Source organism: Hylobates moloch, unplaced genomic scaffold, assembly GCF_009828535.3.
Source record: "Hylobates moloch isolate HMO894 unplaced genomic scaffold, HMol_V3 SCAFFOLD_15, whole genome shotgun sequence".
In the NCBI taxonomy this organism is placed as follows: Eukaryota; Metazoa; Chordata; class Mammalia; order Primates; family Hylobatidae; genus Hylobates; species Hylobates moloch.
The window spans coordinates 78,130,196-78,149,141 of record NW_026652290.1 but is presented as its reverse complement, the minus strand read 5'-3'; the positions used below and the strand labels follow the sequence as shown (position 1 = coordinate 78,149,141).

The 18,946-nt window shown below is 49.6% G+C and overlaps 1 long non-coding RNA gene across 1 annotated transcript; it reads left to right on the top strand.

The window, feature by feature from the left end:
* The first annotated feature begins 210 nt into the window (after positions 1–210).
* Positions 211–14,047, top strand: LOC116483055 (uncharacterized). The gene is made up of 4 exons (XR_004252157.2): positions 211–571; positions 9,194–9,261; positions 10,647–10,906; positions 13,158–14,047. It is a non-coding gene; the product is annotated as an uncharacterized LOC116483055 (long non-coding RNA).
* Positions 14,048–18,946: the final 4,899 nt, after the last annotated feature.

Sequence of the window (18,946 nt, the reverse complement as noted above, 5' to 3'; positions counted from 1 at the left end):
CAGAGATGGACAAAGGAAGAGGCAAGGAGAGACTCATTTGAAGTAGAAAGGGAAAGAGAGAAACCCCAAGGGTTCTGGAAAGTTGGAGAAACTTCTCATAACCTGTACTCAGACAGTGCTTTACAAGGTTACCCTTGCTCTTGGGCAATAGCAATTAGCCAAGTAACCACCGTTCACAGCCCTTTGCCTGTTCTTTATTCTCAGGCTTTTGAGACTGCAGTGTGAACAGAAGACACAACAACCCACGGAGTGAAGAATTCTCTGGGCTGCCCCAGCAATACAGAGCAGTGTTCTCCTGGAGAGTGGATGAACTCAAGCAGAGGGGCAGCCCCAGCCCTGGGCTCAGGGGGAATGGGAATCAGGTTTGCCCTTGCGCCCCAGGGTAGCTGGTGAAGACTGTCTTGGATAATCTTCGGCCTCTCCCTTCCAGACTCTTCTTTAAGCATCCCCATCCCACCTTGGTATCCTAGTCCCTCTGCTACTTCCGTGCTTGCCTTCCTGGGACAGTGATAGTTGCAGTTCCTGCTGACTTGGAGTGCCCCTCTTCGCTCTGTTTCCTGTGAGAAAGCAGGTAGGTAGATGAGGGAGGGCAGGGGTGGGCACCTGGAACCCTCCTATGTGACACCCTGGTCACAGTCCCTCTTTGTGGATAGGAAAGGCCAGGCCGGAGTTGGGGGGATTAAAGGCAGTACATGAGATCTGGTCCATCTCCCACAATAGCCTGGACAGGGGCTTCAGAGTTCCTATGAGCCAATCCCTTTATTTTATTAACAAGGAAATCAAGGCTCACAGAGGTGAGGGCAGGAGTCCAAGGCCATACCGTCTGCACACTGGCTCAGGGCCTGGCGCCCAGCCCAGCACCCTTCCCTCACCTTCTCACTGCCTGGCAGCCCTGCACCTCCCCCAGCCCTGGCGCCCAGTGAGCCGGCACCTCGCATATGATTACAATTACCATGAGTTTGGCCTGAGCCCAGCCATACTGCGAGCACAACCAGGCCTGGTCACTGGCCAAGTTTCCATCTCAGTAGAAAAATGAAAAAGTTCAAGGGATGAATGTTAATCCCAAACACACGAGCAGGAAGGAGTGGGGTGAGGGGGAGAGGCCCAGCCAGGATCTCTTAGGGTAACATCAGTCCAGCAGGAGCTCCAGAGACCCACCCCAGGGGCAGAAGGCCTCTGGCTGGCCAAATTTAGGCTGCTTTGTGGTTGTAAATGCTGCTGCCTCCAGGGCCCGAGATGGAACTCAGCTGGTGAGACTTAGCTGGTGGTCCTAGCCCTCCTCGGTTGGCTCCGGCCTTGTGTATTGTTCATGACCTTCGTGTTTCTGTCATTTACTTGAGCGTCTCCATCTCCTGCCATGGGTAAGGAAACAGGCACAGAGACCAAGGGACTCTCCTGGGGTCAGATAGCCACTGAGGAGTGGAATGGGCTGAAACATAGGCGTCTGGGCAGCCAGGCTGTCAGACAGCGCCTCCCCGTCAGAGCTCCCCAGAGCAGCCTGGGCCTTCCTAGGATGTTCCTGCTCCGTTCTGCCTGCCACTCTGCTCAGCGTCCGAGGAGCTACCTGGCTCTGTCTGCCCCACACCTTGCTGCATGGCCTTGGTGAGGCTCTGAATTCCACCCTGGCTGCTGACTTGTGCCCTTCTAATGCTGACGTCTCACATCTTTGAGGCTTCCAGGCTGATGTTTTTCCAGATCTTTCTCTCTAAGACTAAGATTCCTTTTTTTCTCCCAGACTTGAAACATTTCTGAGTAATACAACTCTCCTAGATTGCTCAACTCCCAGGAACTCCTATCTGCAAACTGTGCTTGGTTCTAGTTTCAAGAAGGGCAGCAGCATATTGGAATTTTTGATCAATGATATATGGGCAGTTACCCTAATATGTATTTCCCCCAGGTTAGATAGATATGAGGACAGCCACTGCTCCTCTGCCTTGGGGACAAAGGAGTTATCATTTTGCTGGAACTCTAAGAACACCATGTGATATTCTTATGGAGGAAAGCAGCCATCAATTAAATATCAGCTGTCAAGTGGGGAAGAGCTGTGGCCCCATAGGGAACAACGGACTTTTTGATTGCTACTGTCCCCAAGGGAATCTGCTTCCTCAGAAAATGAGTTCTGTCTGAGATAAATGTGCTTATTTACACCAGCTTCTAGACTGGCTGAGGTCGGCCCAGGGCCTGCAGCCAGGTATCTGAGCAATGGAGAGAGCTCCAGAGTGCAGCTTCTTGCAGACTTGGGGATTTATAGGCTTCCTGACAGGCAGAGCAGCCTCAGTTTCGAGGCTAGCAGCAGGGAGCCAGGAGGTTGGCCAAGGTTTCCTCAGAGGCTTTGCAAGAAGCTGAGCCCTTGTTGGAAATGCCTTTGAAACCCAGGGGTGTCATCTTCCATCTCCTCTTGAGTCAGAGCCACAGCAGCAGGGCATTTTCGGGGGGAGTGGGGGAGAGTGGGAGAAGGGCATGAAGCCAGTGGGCAGGGGAGCAGAACGTGGAAATAAAGCATTATTTCCAAATGGTCAACTCTTTTTTCTGATTTTCGGAGGCCCAAATGATCACTTTGTATTTAAGACAATCTGGTCTTTAAAAAAAAGACGAAGAAAGGAAAAGATGTTTTTCCAGGTCTAATTATAAGAGTCATAAGCCTGGAACGATTTGGAGAAAACATCTATCTCTAGGCTCTGCCTTCACTAGGTACACACCTAAGCCAAGAGGGAGGTGTTTTTCTATGACTAACCGGCTGGCGGACTCCGTGGGTCTCAGGGCACTCCCACCCTCAATCCATCCACAGTCCCATCACTGGAGTTAAAGTCCACTTCTTCCTTTTAATCGTCATGGGAACTGGAAAGTGGCCAAGAGACTGGAAGAGCCAGTGATTTGGGTCCTCCTGGAATATTAGGGAAAGCAGGTTGGGGGTCTCTGTCTCTCACCCCAGGGCACCCAGTCTTTAAAATCTGTGCTGCCCGAAGAAAGGGCAAGTCTCAGAGCCAGGGCTGCCCAAAGGTCTTCTGTCCCCAGCAGGAGTGGACTAAATAGCGTGCCCCTGGGAGGTTTGTCTTCCTAAGCAGATCCAGTCGGTCTTCTTGTCCTGATCAAGTAAAACAGAATGGATATCCCTTGAGTTAGTGCTGGTGGGAGGAAGTTTGGGGATGGAGAAAGAGTCTCATTCTCTCCCCCACCTGTCAAAACTACAAATCTCCAATTCCCTAAGGTGAGGTGGGGGTCGGGGAGGGAACAGGCAGGTGTCTGGCAGGAGTGGCTGGTCTCCAAGGGTCCCTCCAGCTCTGAGCAGCTTTGTGCTCTAAGCCAGGCCCTGGTAGGACCCCTGTTCCCTTGCTGCAAGCCTCTCCTTGCTCCCACGGCTGTTCACAGCCCTGACTGCTCAAGATGACATTTTCTAAACACTGGAGACAGAGATAAGAAGCAGACGGGGAGGGAGAAAGCCCAAGAACTGGAGCTGGGCCCAGGGAGGAAAGTGGGCTCCTTGCTGAGAGCAGGCGGAGGCATCCAGACCCTGCTGCCGATGAACACCCAGGCAGGGACCTCTCGCCATTGCTTTGACACAGTGCTGAGTCAGGGTCTAACGCCACCACCAGAGCTTGACCCCTTGGTCCAGCTAGTTGTTCACTGGTCAGAACACGTGCTCCCTGAGCAGCCTCCTTGCAGGCACCACCCCACCCTCTGAGGACTCCTTCATTTATACCCAGAAAGGGAGAATGGGACGGACTTTCATGAAGCGCTCTTCACTGCTATGCCCTGCTCCCTAGATGAGGTCTGACATGTGGCTTTGCGGCACTCGGTAAATATCTGTAGAGAAAATAACTTGCTGTATTAGTCTTCCTGGAATGAGCTGGCATTTGAGCTGGGACCAGTTTCCTGGAGAAGAGATTTCAGAAAAAGCAACCAGGTATCCCTCAAAGCAAACACAGAGAGGCTTGGTTAGGTACAGATGGCTTGCATGGGGGAATTTGGGTGAGCTGCGCTTTTAAACCTGTCTGGGTGTTTTCAGGGAAGCCATATAACAGTAACAACAACAATAAAACCAGTGCTACCTTTATGCAGAGAGGGAGGGGCTCTTCTGACAGGGCCTCCTGAGAGTGGTCTCAAGGTCACTTCCGGGCTTCCTCGGATCCCTGAAAAAGAACCAGACCAGCCTGGCCTGCTTCTCTGCATCCCAGGGCCCCCAGAAAAGTGAGGGCTGTTTGGGGGTCCTGGGTCAGATCCTCATCCAACTCCTACCCCTTTGAACTCCCACCTCCAAAGGCAATCTAATCGCTCCCGCTGGGATCTCAAGCTCCAAGGGAGACTTTCATACCACGCACATTCTGGGACAATCTTTGGTTCCCCTCCTCAGCCTGGACAAGCAGTGAAATACAGCATCCAGCCGCTGCCCGGCTCAGCCATGCTATCTTGGGACAGAAACCTTGAAAGGAATCCCAGCTCTAGCCAAGGGAAACATGAGTCGGGTCTGGCTAAGCCAGGTGGCTTCCCTCTCTCCACCTTCCATCCCCACACCCCCAACTCCACAGCCAATGAGCTGTTTGGGTAACCCCAAGACCCCACTCCCACACAGCCTATGGCCAGCAAAGGCATGCCGGCAGGATTCTAGAACCTTGGCCCGGCTTTGGGTCGCTGCCTTTGAAAGTGTAGCAGGTGTGGGGCTCTAGCTCCAGCCCTCCTCAAAGGAGACAGGAGCATTCCCTGTGTCCGTCTGGCCTTCCACCTACCCTGGCCTTCTCTGCACAGGGTTCCCTTTTGGGGCACTGTGATTGTTCTCAAAGGCAGAGCCCACCCTGGCCAGGAGTGGCACAAGATTCTTATCCCACTTCTAATGGAAGACTTTTCCTGACTCCTCTTCCAAGCCTATCCAGGGGCTTCCATTCTCCTGCAGGTCTCACCTCAGGCTGAAATGTTGATATTTCCTCGTGTTTGGGGACACTGCTGCTGGACTATGTGGAAAAACCTTTCCTGCCTTTGTGTGGCTTCTGTTTTGTTTGTTTGTTTATGTATTTATGTATTTATTTTGAAACAGAGTCTCACTCTGTCACCCAGGCTGGAGTGCAGTGGCGTGATCTCAGCGCACTGTAGCCTTCGCCTTTGGGTTCAAGCCATTCTCCTGCCTCAGCCTCCCGAGTAGCTTGGATTACAGGTACCCGCCACCATGCCCAGCTAATTTTTGTATTTATAGTAGAGATGGGGTTTCACTATGTTGTCCAGGCTGGTCTTGAACTCCTGACCTCACGTGATCCACCCACCTCGGCCCGTGCAACCTAGTGTTTTCTAATCACCATATTTTGTAAGAAGTAAAAAAAAAGTGAGATTCATTTTAATACTATATTTTATTTAACCCAATGTATTTATATTAACCCAAATGAATATTATCAAATCAATCATTTAATTCATATAAAAATTGCTAATGAGAAATTTCACATTGTTTTTCCATACTAAGTATATTGCTTCCTAGGGCTGCTGTAATTATCACAAACTGGGTGGCTTTAAACAACAGACATGTGTTGTCCCACAGTTCTGGAGGCCAAAAGTCAGAAATCACGGTGTCAACGGAGCTATGCCCCCTCTGAAGACTCCAGGGAATGTGAAAGCAAAGTAAAAACCTGGGAGCCCAGGCCGGGCATGGTGGCTCACGCCTGTAATCCCAACTCTGGGAGCCCGAGGCAGGAGGATTGCTGGAGCTCAGGAGTTCAAGACCAGCCCGGGGAACATAGCAAAACCCCGTCTCTACGAAAAATACAAAAATTAGCCAGGAGTGGTAGTATGCACCTGTGGTCCCAGTTACTCAGGAGGCTGAGGTGGGAGGATCACTTGAGCCCAGAAGGTTGACACTGCCGTGAGCTGAGATTGCACCACTGCACTCTAGCCAGGGTGACAGAGTGAGACCCTGAAAAAAAAAAACAAGCAAGCAAGCAAGAAAGAAAGAACAAACTTGGGACCCCAATTCACCCTGCCAAAAGAAAAACATATTAAGCTGAAAGCTGAGTCATAGAAGAAGCTGCCTTCTTTTTTTTTTTTTTTTTTTTTCCTGAGCAGATAGCTACAGATAAAACGTAAAATATCTCCACAGTAGCTAGTCTATGTTCACCTTATCTTATGGTGAGCTTGAGAGGAATACATAATTGACCATTCCCCTACCTACTCCTTTTCTCTTGCAACACATGGATTCAGTTATGTGACCTCTTTTCCCTTGAGCCTGCTTTTCTCCTTTAAATATTGAGGCCCTCAGAATCATCCTTGGAGAAAGGCACAGACCTGTCTCCTGGGCATGTGTCCTTAACCTTGGCAAAATAAACCTCTACATTGATTGATACCTGACTCAGATACTTTTTCGTTTACAGGAAGCAGCCCTCCATGCCTCCTCCCAGCTTGGGTTGGTGCTGGCAATCCCTGGCTTTCCCTGGCTTGTAGCTGCATCATTTCCACCTCTGCCTTCGTCACCACATGGCCTTCCTCCTCCCACGTGTGTCTCTGTGTCTTTATATGGCCTTGGAGAACAGTCATTGGATGTATAACCAGCCAAACCCAGTAAAATCTTATCTAATTACATCTGCAAAGACCCTATTTCCAAATAAAGTCACATGCTGAGGTCCCAGGTGGACAAGAGTTTTAGAGGGACACTATTCGCCCAGTACAATGTTGGGCGCAGTGACCACTCACCCACCTGATATTTGGCTGCCAAGATCCTGTTCCTGTTGGCTGTTTTTTTTTGTTGTTGTCTTTGTTCTTTATTTTCATTCTGGCAAGCCTTGGGGTAGAATCAAAGGTAAAAAGAAGCAGGTGAGATTAATTTTAATAATATTGTTTATTTGACCCAATATATCCAAACTATTATTTCAATGTGCAATCAGTATAGAGAATTATTAATGAGATATTCTTCATTTTTTTCACACCAATTCTTCAGAATTTCATATGTATTTCACCTGTACACCACATGCCAATTTAGACTGACCACATTTCAAGTGCTTGACAACCACATGGGGCCAGTGGCCACCATATTGGACAGCACAGCTCAGGAAGTTAAAAGAAAGGGGTGAGGCTTCTAACGAAGCCCTAGGACACCTCTGGGGAGGCTGGTGGATCCCAAGGAATGGTATTCACCTGATGGCCTCACCCCCTCCAGGTTCTCTCCTGATTATATTTCATCTGTGAGAGGTGGTTTCATGGTGACGAAGGGAGGAATTCATGCAACATCGGCTCACACTGTATCAAACCAGAAGGATGATATGGTTTGGCTGTGTCCCCACCCAAATCTCATCTTTAATTGTAACTTCCACAATTCCCATGTGTCGTGGGAGGAACCCGGTAGGAGGTGATTGAATTATGGGGGCAGTTCTTTCCTGCACTGTTCTCATGATAGTGAATGAATCTCACAAGATCTGATGGTTTTAAAAATGGGAGTTTCCCTGCACAAGCTCTCTTTGCCTGCTGCCATCCACATAAGATGTGACTTGCTCCTCCTTGCCTTCCACCATAATTGTGAGGCTTCCCCAGCCACGTGGAACTATAAGTCCATTAAACCTCCTTCCTTTGTGAATTTCCTTTGTGAATACCCATTCTCGGGTATGCCTTTATCAGCAGTGTGAAAACGGACTAATACCGTGGCTTTGTTCATTCACAAGAAAAGTGGTGAGCAGCTGGCTGCTCTCTCGTCCCTACGTGAAGTCCCTCCCTTTCCTGTAGGCACAGTGCTTGAGGAGCCAGGCCTGGGCTTCTGGGCTCAGAACCAGGGCCTTTCCTTACTGAGTGCAAATGATTGAAAATCTCAGGCTACAAAAGTGGGAGGCATGCACCTCCCCAACAGAGACATGCCATTGCCAGTGGGGACACTGGAATCCCTTTCCCCAGGCAGTGTGGGATGGGTATGGTCATGTGCCTAGGACTGGCTCTTTTCTACTTCTCTGCTGCAGACCTGACCCCTTCTGACTGGCATCTTTTCCTTTAGATATGCAGGTCTCACTGGCCTGGGCCCCATTCTGTCTCTTTTTAGCATGGCTTGGCCTCTGTCTGCTTTGATTTCTATGTGTCAATTTTATGGTCAAACTCCCAAAAAGCAACTTCATTCCTCTAGGGAATGGGCACCCTCAGTTTGCTCCCTTGAAATACCTGCAAATCTTTATTCTCCTGAACCCTGCTCTACAGCCTCTGTGTTTTTCTGAGAAAAATGAGAAATAACCAGAGCCCAGACCTGGAAGCTAGACCCCAGACATAGTTCATCCACCTCTCGGGCTCTGGGGCCTGCTCAGGATGTGCATGCTAGGGAGTGGAGCACCCGCTCCATGGGCCGGCCTGTCCTCAGGCCCCACGACAGACAGTGGTCCTGAGCCGGGACAGCAGGATGACAAAGGCTCACATTTGCACTCTGGAGCAAAAACATCACCGGATGGAAATTGAAGTAGAGAGAAAAAGAATGAGTATAGGGGATGAGGAATCTCTGGTGTTAACTCAGGGGTACCACCAGTCCCCTAAAGCTGCAAATAACATGAATCAATCCCTCTCTGTCTCTCTCTCTCTCTCACACACACACACACACACACACACTCACTCATCTTGAGAGCCTTCCAATTTTTTTCTGCAATGCATGGACCTCACAAAAAAATGACTCAGCCTTACATAAGAGACGGGAATTTGAGGGGGACCAGGAGTGTGATGACTCATTGCCTTGAAATTTCCAGTGGGATACACATGTTTTCTTAGATGATTTTTTAAACATTTATCTTTAATGATTGTCCAAAATAAATGGTTTGGGAGGCAGAATGGAGTGAGAATCCCATGTCAGGGCAGGAAAGAATAGTCATGATGAAGAGGAGGGGGCAGGAGGCTGAGGACAGGGCCCTTTCAGGACAGGTCCCAGAATGTTCTGGTGAGAATCCAGAACTCTCCTCCCAGGACCTCGGGGCATTTCAGGAACTGTAATAATACAATCACTTCATATAGCAAGAATCAGCCCCTGAGGTCTCCAGGAAGTACGTTGATTTGAAAGAGCTGTGACCAACCTCAGTGGCATCTCCAACTACCACGCTGCAGAAGTCTGTGAGGCCGTAGTCCTCAGCCCTTTGCACAGATTAAAACCCCAATCCCAGCCGCACCCCAGACCAATCAATCAAGACCTCTGGAGATGGGGCCCAGGCATATATATATATATATATATATATATATATTTTTTTTTTTTTTTTTGATTCCTCAGATGATTCCAATGTACAGCCAATGATGAGCAGCTGCTGGGCTGGAGGGACTGGGGCCATTTTATACCAGGTGAGTAATTCAAGGTGTTGATGTCACCCTGATCCTTAGAGGGCTATTAGCCAATCCCTTGAATTTCAGATACAACCAGTTATCCCTCTCCAGGGAGCTTGAGATCTTTTTCTCCCTTTTCTGTTATTTGCGAAAAGCAAATCCCTGCAGGGAAGCCTGGTGTCTACACAGAGCTGACAAGGGGGCAGCTTGGGAAAGGTGGGCCAGGCTTTGGGAGCGAGCGGGTCCCTCCAAGGAGAAGGCCCTTGCATTCACCTACAGGAAGCCCAGAGTTCTCTGACACCAACCCAACTCTCCCACAGCATGCCCGGCCTAGAGGCCCAAGGCCTCCAGCTGGATTGTACCAGTGATCCGCTGTCAGGGCAGTCCAGCCTATGCCATCCATGGCTCCGCTGGCAACAGGATAAAGTCAAGGGCTTCATGCTGGGACTTAAGGTTATACCCAATCTTCCTTCAACCTTCCTCTCTCTCTCCCCAATGCACATGGACCCTGCCCCACCAGGCTGCCCCCCTCCCTGCCCCAAATGCCCAGCAGGTTCCTACTTCAAGACTTCAGTCACACCCAACATTCTCTGGTTTACCAATGTACAAAGGTCTTCAGGCATCTCCTGTGGAATGCAAATCCCCCTCGTGTCAGCCCATAGCTCGGGGGAATCTACTGGAGATTGGGTGGAGGTGCAGAGAACAGGTCCTGGGCCCCAAGGGGAGGTGAGAGAAGGAGGCTGAAAGCATCCTGGACACAGTTCATCCCCACAGCCTCAGCCTCACCCGCAGACTCCTAGAGCCTGGGCCTGGCTTCTGTGTGTGGCCACTTGATGCCTGGCACTACCTGTCCCATTACCTGCTGACCTCCACAGGCACATTCTGCCCTCCTTACCTTTGTGTGAGAACTTAGCCTCCCCTCCAAGAGCTGCCGAAAGAGAGCTGGTAACTCTGGGCCATATCTGTCCACACTGTCACGTACTGACTTTATGTCTGAAGGAAGGGGGTTTCATCTCCCTGAGCCTCCACTTCTTCCACTATAAAACAGAATTGTAAAAGCACTAGCCACAGAGATTTCTTGTGGGGATTCAGTGAGGCAGTGCAGGTGAAGAGCACAGTCCTTTCAGCGAGGCTGTCTCATAAATGTCGCCGCCATCATGGTGCATGATTATGTATAATCCCTGCAAGCTCACTGGATTCCATACTGGACTGTAAGTGCCAGGAGGCCAGGGACCTTGCCTCCCTGTATGCTGGGTGCCCAGCATGTGTCTGGCGCCCAGTAGGGCCTCCACAAATATTACTTGAATAAATGAAGGAGGCAGAAGCTATTATGATTATTTTGTTATTGTTCTCATTATCATTGTCATGGTTCTTATTACTGTTTTTATTGTTATTCTTATGAGGTCCTTCGAATAATGCCACCGGGCTTGAGAGTATTGTGCCTTCTCCCTGCCCCTCTCCAAAAGCCACATTGTCTCTCTGTGTAGCCCCTGTTGGCTGTGAGCACCTTCTCTCCTCCTCTGATTTCTTTGCAACCCTCCTCTTTGGGACTGCTGCTGTCCCCTGCCTCTCACTCTGCAGCTGTGAACCGGAGACACCTGCACATCCCTGCAACTCCCTGCAGCTAAACAAGCAGCTTCTCGAGGAACCCTGTGTGCACAAGGTCAGCCCCATGGGCGGGGAGCCCCACTAGGTGACTCAAAAGCCTTTCTCGAGCACCCACTGCCAGGCAGCCTTTTCACCCATGACTGAGGGATTGCTGCAGTGGGAAGCTGGGGAAAGTTCTGTGCCCACCTCAGGTCAATCTCCCCTGGAAATGCATGGAGTGGGTGCCCAGACCAGCCACACACCCCCAGTTCTTGACCTTTTCATTTCAGACCTCGTATCTTACCTACTCTCCTCCCTTTTCTCTCCACCTCTCTAAGGTGGGTCCCTTGTTAGGGAGCAGTCAATACCTCCCTGCTGCAGCTCCAGGATTGATGGGAAGTTAGTGGTTCCTGAGCCTCTGCCTCCAGGAGCTACAGCTTGAATACCCTTACGAGCCTCTCTCCGCAGGGTCCTGACCTCGGGGAAAGGCTGGGACTAGGGGTGAGGGTGGGAGTAGGAGGGTAGGGAAGGAGGTAGGTTGCAGCGCTTGTGACCCTGCTGTGTCCTGTTTGGGCACCTGGGAAAACCATCTCAGGCAATGCAGGCACTAAAATGGCGTAGAGATGGGACAATCTGCTTCACATACCTTCGTTCTGAAGAAAATTGGAGCCAGACATGGTGGCTCACCCTGTAATCCCAGCACTTTGGGAGGCCGAGGTGGGTGTATCACTTGAGGTCAGGAGTTCGAGACCAGCCTGGCCAACATGGTGAAACTACATCTCTACTGAAAATACAAAAAATTAGCTGGGCATGGTGGTGGGTGCCTGTAGTCCCAGCTACTCGGGAGGCTGAGGCAAGAGAATTGGTTGAACCCAAGAGGCAGAGGTTGCAGTTAGCTGAGATCATGCCACTGCACTCCAGCCTGGGCAACAGAGCCAGACTCTGTCTCAAAAATAAATAAATAGAATTGGAAAGGTGAGCCTGCACTCCAGGCTACCTCTGCACTGCCTAAGCATGACAGTGCCAGGTGACCTATTAGATGGGAATCTGAGAATATAGCCCCTGTCCCCCAGTTCAGGAGCCAGGCTTCAAAAACGGTAGTAAGGAAAAGTCTGGGAGAAGACTATAAGTCTTCCTTGTTGATTTTCTCTCAAAAGAGTCACAGTAGGTCCCAAATATTCCCAACCTCTTCTTTATTTGTGTAGCAGTAAAAATGCAACCTGTCACTCAAGACTTTAAGCCTTCTTTGCCCTAATTAATATTTTCTCCTGTGTTACTCTATACTGCAGGGCTACCACTGATTAGCCCAACTGAAGGATGAGGGTGGCCTCGTTAATCCAACACTCTAGTTAACTCTCATATCTATGTCAACAATTTTCAAAGGATTATTATAAAGTAAGGACCATCTTTGATAATCGTGTTTTTTTCTTTTTATTCAGAAGAGCCTTCTAGGGTCTCAGGACAATGTTTCCTAAAGTCTATTCCATGACTCTCAAGCTTTGTGAGATGTTAATTGGTGTTTTATATGCATTAAAAAGTCTAATAAGTTTGGAAATATTGGATTTTAAAAGTGAATATATTTAACTTTGGGAGGCCAAAACGGGCAGATCACTTGAGGCCAGGAGTTCGAGACCAGCTTAGCCAACATGGCAAAACCCCATCTCTATTAAAAACACAAAAACTGGCTGGGTGCAGTGGCTCACGCCTATAATCCCAGCACTTTGGGAGGCTGAGGCAGGTGAATCACATGAGGTCAGGAGTTCAAGACCAGTCTGGGAAACGTAATGAAACCCTGTCTCTACTAAAAATACAAAAATTAGCTGGGCGTAGTAGTGCATGCCTGGAATCCCAGCTACTCAGGAGGCTGAGACAGGAGAATCGCTTGCATCCAAGAGGCAGATGTTGCAGTGAGCCAAGATTGCACCACTGCACTCCAGCCTGAGCAACAGAACGAGACTCTGTCTCAAAAACAAACATGTTGTAATCCACTATCGGGGCTGAGGTGGGAGAGTTTGTTGAATGGAGGAGGGGGTTGCAGTGACCGAGTCAACCATTGTTCTACCTGGGTGACACAGTGAGACCCTGTCTCAAAAAAAAAAAAAAAAAAAAAATATATATATATATATGTTTGTGCATGATTCTGAGACTTCACTAGATGCATTAATGGTGGGTAAAGTGTTTTCCAAACTTCCTTGACCACTCGACACTTTTTCTGGTGAGGATGCCACGTGACTGGTGTTTGTGCCAGACTTTGGGGAATTCGGCCTTTGTCAGGCTCAACACAACAAGGGTTCTCATTGCTCACTGTCTTGTTACATGAGTTGTAGGATGTTACACAGAAATGCCTAAAAAGCAAGGAGCAGCTATCAGAATGTTTGGTGACATAGCTCCTCCTGTCGTGGTTCCTTCAGCATGGACTTCACATTCAGCAGACCCATGAGGTGTTCCCTTTCGGATGAGCTCCAAGGTCTTAAGAGAGCATCTCTAGTCTGCGTGAGTTCGTCTGAACAACGGTCCTGAGCAAGAACCACCTATAACCATCTGCTCAAAATAACTTAGGGGAAGTCAAAGCTTTCTATGTGGAAGGTGACTGAAACCACATACCCAGACCACTGTAGCATTCGTGACATTACGGAGCTTGGAAATGATTCCAAATGCGAACATAGCTTGCTACATGAGTGACATGTTTTGCTATGACAAGAACTTGGAGTGTAATCCTTCCCCCCTCAAGAATGTGACATCACACCTTATCAGATCCTACGTGTGAGCTACTGACCTCAACCACTGAACTTCAAACTACGTAAAAACCTAAGGATTTGACAGACACTTTGAGAGCTTGGGCTGTGGCAAGCTACACTCTGTCAGCCTCTCTTTGACAGGGCCCCACCCTGCCAGCCTTTGAACTTGGAAGCATCACCTGCAAACACCGGTGCCACCCTCTAGCGTTGCGGGACCATATATGTCTTTGTGAATCTCCGTTGTGTTGGACGGCTTCTCTCCCAAGAGCTGCTCTTATAAAAGAGACACACCACATTTTAATGAGCCTTCGCTCTCCACAGAGGCCTGCTTCCATCCTAATTGAGCAAGTAGACTTTAGTAACTTTGGAACTCAGTCACTCTGTGACTAATACACCCTGTCTACCCAGCGCAATCCCTGTGAGATTTGTTCATGTTGTTCTCCCCCTCCTTAAGCATTGTGAACCTAGGAAAAATATCATCTTTGTAGGGCAATAAACCATGTGATTTGTGAAATCATACTTTGAGCATCTCCTAATTTTAACCATACATAATGCCTGAGAACTGGGAAATGAAGAAAGAAGGAATTGGATCTAAAAATATGTTTAACAAAGTATAAATGCCGTAGACATCCAACAACAGGGTGCCTGGACAGATAAACAAGGCAGGCTACCTCTTCCAAATGTCATAGACTACGCAATACATAGAAAGAGGGTCATGGTATTATATGAGGTAAAAAGAGGCCGCATTGCGGAAGGAGGAGAATCGTTGGTTTACAAGACGGTGCGGAGTCTCCCATAGAGAGCATCTGTTTGGCCCGGTACTAGGAGGCCTCTTTGGTGTGAACTGTGAAGCCCCCAGGGAATGGCCCTGATGGGCTAAAATGTGAAGGAGGGGGATGGCTACTGAATTAAAAGAAATAGCAGGAATTTGAGAGAGTGGGGGCTGGCAGCTGGAGGAGACAGGAGCTGCCCAGTAGGACATCCAGGCATCGAGCGAGTGTCTGCGAAGGAGCGTCCACAGAGGATTCCTCACGCCAGAGTCTTGGAGGTGCGGGACATTGTGTTTTAGTCATTTGCTCTATTATCACATAAAGTCATGCCCCTCTTGACCCTCATGCCTTTAGTAAGTGACCAGGGCAGAATCTCCTAGCGAGGGAGAGCTGAACTGGGGGTGGCCCCCAGCCCCACCTCATGGAAATCCTCAGAGCGCCTGGAGGGCTAACATACCTGGGTGTCAGGCAGGGCCAGCAGGAAACAGCACCACTCAGAGTGGATGAGTGGGCAGAGTTATGGAGGGACCATTTTACAAAGGTGTGGGTGAGCTTGGGGGAAACCAGATGCAGTGCAGTCCTCAGAGGCGGTAAAGCTCAGCACTGTTAACTCCACCTGGCTGGGGGCAGGTGGGGAAAGACAGAAAGCGGTGGGGGCAAGGGAGCTGGGACACTGCCTGACAAAGCTGTGACCTTCTGTCATGGGACACAGCCAGTCCTCAGTGACCCCACAAGGAGGAAGGAGGGAGGTGATGTTATGGGGCTGAATTGTTCCCCCAAAACCCATATGTGGAAGCCATAACCCCCAGTACTTTACAAGGTGACCATGTTTGAAAATGGAGCTTAGACAGAAATGATTAAGTTAAAAATTGAGGCCCTCATCCAATCTGACTGGTGTCGTTGGAAGAAGAGGTAATCCAGACATACTAAGAGACACCAGGGTCACACACACAGAGAGGAGAGACTGTGTGAGGACACAGGGAGAAGGCGGAACAGAAAGGAATCCATTTCTGTTGTTTAAGCCCCTGAGCCTTCGGTACGCTGTTACGGCAGCCCTAGCGAGCAGATACAGGGAATCCCCAGACCTCCTTTCTTCCTCCTCATTGTCTCTGGCTGGGGCTCCCTACTGGCCAAACTCCACCAAGGCCAGAGGGCAGGAGTGTGAGTGGGTACAGTCAAGACAGGCCAGACTCCCAGGTCCAGAGCAGGGTGATGAAGGTGGAGAGTAGGCCCAGAGCAGCATACAGGGGTGTCCGCACACCTGGGAGGGGTGTGGAGTCGAGGTAATGTATCTTCAGATGGGTGACCCAGGCTCCTGACAACACCAGGTCCACAAATAGGACACAGAACAGCATGGTGAAGGCAGGCCAACATCTGGACCAAGACTGGGAGAAAAGGGAAACAATGACAATGGTTGGTAGGACTGCAGCTGATTTGTTTCCCCCAAGATTTTATTTTATTTATTTATTTTTTTTCTGATATGGTTATGTTGTTTTAGACTAAAAAGAGCCAGTCCAGAGACAGACTTTTCAGACGAAACAGCTTAATCTAGCTTGAGGGCAGGGAGGCTGTTGGGGCAGAAGGGTGGTGGACGGGGGCAGGCAGCACCCTTGAATTGCTTAAGCTCCATCAAAGAAGAGATATCCGTATCTCCTGTGCCCTTCACCCCTGGGTTCTCTCATGATAAAGGATAGACCAAGAGCGTGACCTTCTGGGTAGGATGGGTGCTTCCCCCAGCCCCAGACTCTGTCTCAACATGGGTCCAGGCACCCAAGGCACAGCTCTAAGAGGAACAAAAGCTTGGGGAGCTATCCTAAGTATCCCTCACCCCTTGCTTCTCCCCCAGAGTCCTGGGGAGACGTCATTTGTGACATCTGTTGCCCGGTATTTTTGCCTTAGGTTCACAGGCATGTGAGTTTCCTCTCTACCGGATGAGACAGGTGAGGCTGTGAGCTGCCTGCCCCAGCTCTTCTCCCTCTCCCTCTCTGTGGCTGGAGCCCTTGCTCTGGTGCCCCAGGATTGTCCACCAGCCCATCCTCCCTGTCAGCCCCTCCCTGCTCAGCCCCTGGTCCTCCACAACTTGGTTTTGCAGACTAGGAGGTGCTGCCTGTTCTCCTCTGTTCTCATAGGGACCGCAGGTAGGACCACATGGGGGGCTTCTAAAGACATACTCATCCCCCTTTCACAGGGTTGCTATGGGGACACATGCTTAGCTGCCCCCAAACCTTAACCTCTGGAAATTGCTCAAATGGAAACATTAACACAGGACCACCCTCCTCACAAAGCCCGTATGAAGGTGGAATGAGAGTCAGGACGGGGCTCTGAGCACAAGACACGCAGATGTGTCTGACAGATGGGGTGGGGCAGATAAACCTCAAAGCAACCAGGTCACTGAGTCCCGGGAGAGAGCTCAGCTTTGTGATACCCACATAGTAGCTCACAACTATGCGCCAGATCCGAATGGGCTCATGTGCCACCTTTAACACTCCTGGCCACTCCATGAGGGACGCTGTGATCTCTACATTGTACAGACAAGAAGCCGAGTTGCAGAGTGGTCACATAAAGCTCAGGGACACGCAGATAGTCATGGTGCAGCCAGGATTTGAACCTAGGCAGATTCCAGAGGCTGCTGTCTGAGTTGCTGGTCTGAGTTTCCTTCTAGCTAAAGGTAGCAGGGAAAGAACTTACCGCCAATAGGAAAACAAGATCTATTTTCATAAGCAACAAGAAGCCCTCATGAGGACGACAGGACTGGTCATGTGAAGTCCAAAAGAGCTCCCTGCCTTCTCCTGGCTGAGGTCCACCTCTGTTTGCAAGCTGATGAGGCTGGCCCTGAAGCGAGCAGATCTTTCTTACCCCACTGGGGCTTAGCTGGACTCAGAGCTCCTGCAGCCCTGACCTCCCCAGGGCATCTGCGACTCCCAGATTCAGCCTAGGACTTACAGAGCTCCCTAGAAGGAATTAATTGTGAACAGCAGTGGGGACGGTCCATTTTCAGTCTTCCTAATCCTCTCTGGGAGCTGTTTGACTTGAATTCTTTGACCTCCAGGGTTTTAACAGAAGCCTACTTGTTTAGGATGTGTTAATCAAATAAGGGATGCAAGCTGTGAGTCCTCTTGGGCAGAAATGGACTTTTTCTGACCACTGCTGCACTCTTCCCGCTCAGCATCTCAGAAGTGGACATGGGACAAGCATCTCAGTGGTCTCAGCTGTCTGGCTTGGAGGTGGGGGGGAGAGGGAGAAGGTATAGCCCTTTAATCTTCCTCTTTTTGACACCAGAAAGTATCCCACATTAATCAGTCCCACATTAATCAGCTCCTCCCTCAGGCAAAAGCTGAGCTGGGAGAGTCCCAGATGGGGCAGTATCCCCATCATTCATTATTACTAAGCCAGAGATATCCAGCAGGGACCAGTGGAGTTTTCAGTCCTCATCTTATACTCAGGGAGCACAAGACATTCCAAGGCAAAACTAGATAGTGGATACTTAATAATTCATCGATGTTGTCCAACACAAGCTTGCATGTAACATGTCCCATAATACCAAGTAACTCATAAAACAAGCAGTGAGAGACATTTATCGGACAAACACTTCCTCAGATCACTTCATCTGCCTGAGAGAACAGACCTGCCATAATGGGCCTTATCCAGCAAAACAGGCTGCGTGTTGGGAGGGCAAAATAGCTGTTACATGAGCCCACCCATCTTGCCATCAAAGGGATGTGTTTGCACCCTGAGTGGTGGCAGGGACAGCTTGCTATGTGAAAGCTATAAGAGAATGACACCTCAGAGACCAAGCCACCCAGCTATGGGATCCTCTAATGTGGGAGAGAGAACATATTTTTCCTACCCCTTTTTCAGTGAGGCAAGAAGCAGTAGGGATGTTTTTAACCGCCATTAACAGAAAACCCAACTCAAAGGGGCTTAGCCAATAAGAAATTTATTATCTCCTATAACAAGAAACTGCAAGGTGGCCAGGCGCGGTGGCTCACGCCTGTAATCCCAGCACTTTTGGGAGGCCGAGGCAGGCGGATCACGAGGTCAGGAGATCGAGACCATCCTGGCTAACACGGTGAAACCCCATCTCTACTAAAAATACAAAAAATTATCCGGGCGTAGTGGCAGGCACCTGTAGTCCCAGCTACCCGGGAGGCTGAGGCAGGAGAATGGCGTGAACCCGGGAGGCGGAGCTTGCAGTGAGCTGAGATTACGCCACTGCACTCCAGCCTAGGCGACAGAGCAAGACTCCGTCTCAAAAAAGGAAGGAAGGAAGGAAGGAAGGAAGGAAGGAAGGAAGGAAGGAAGGAAGGAAGGAAGGAAGGAAGGAAGAAAGAAAGAAGGAAAGAAAGAAAGAAAAAGAAAGAAAGAAAGAAAGGGACCGCATGGTAGGCTAGCTCCAGAAAAGGTTAATTTAGCAGCTCAGTGGCATCATCAAGGACCCAGATGCTATCCTCAGTTCTGCTGTCAGCTTCAGGCTGGCAGCTGGATGCCTATAGTGGTTCCATGCACAACATCCAGAGTGTCTCAGGAGAATGAAATGAGAAACCTTTTCAAAGTACCCCTTGTAGACTTCCTCTTGAATCTCACTGGCCAGGATTGGGTCACAAGCCC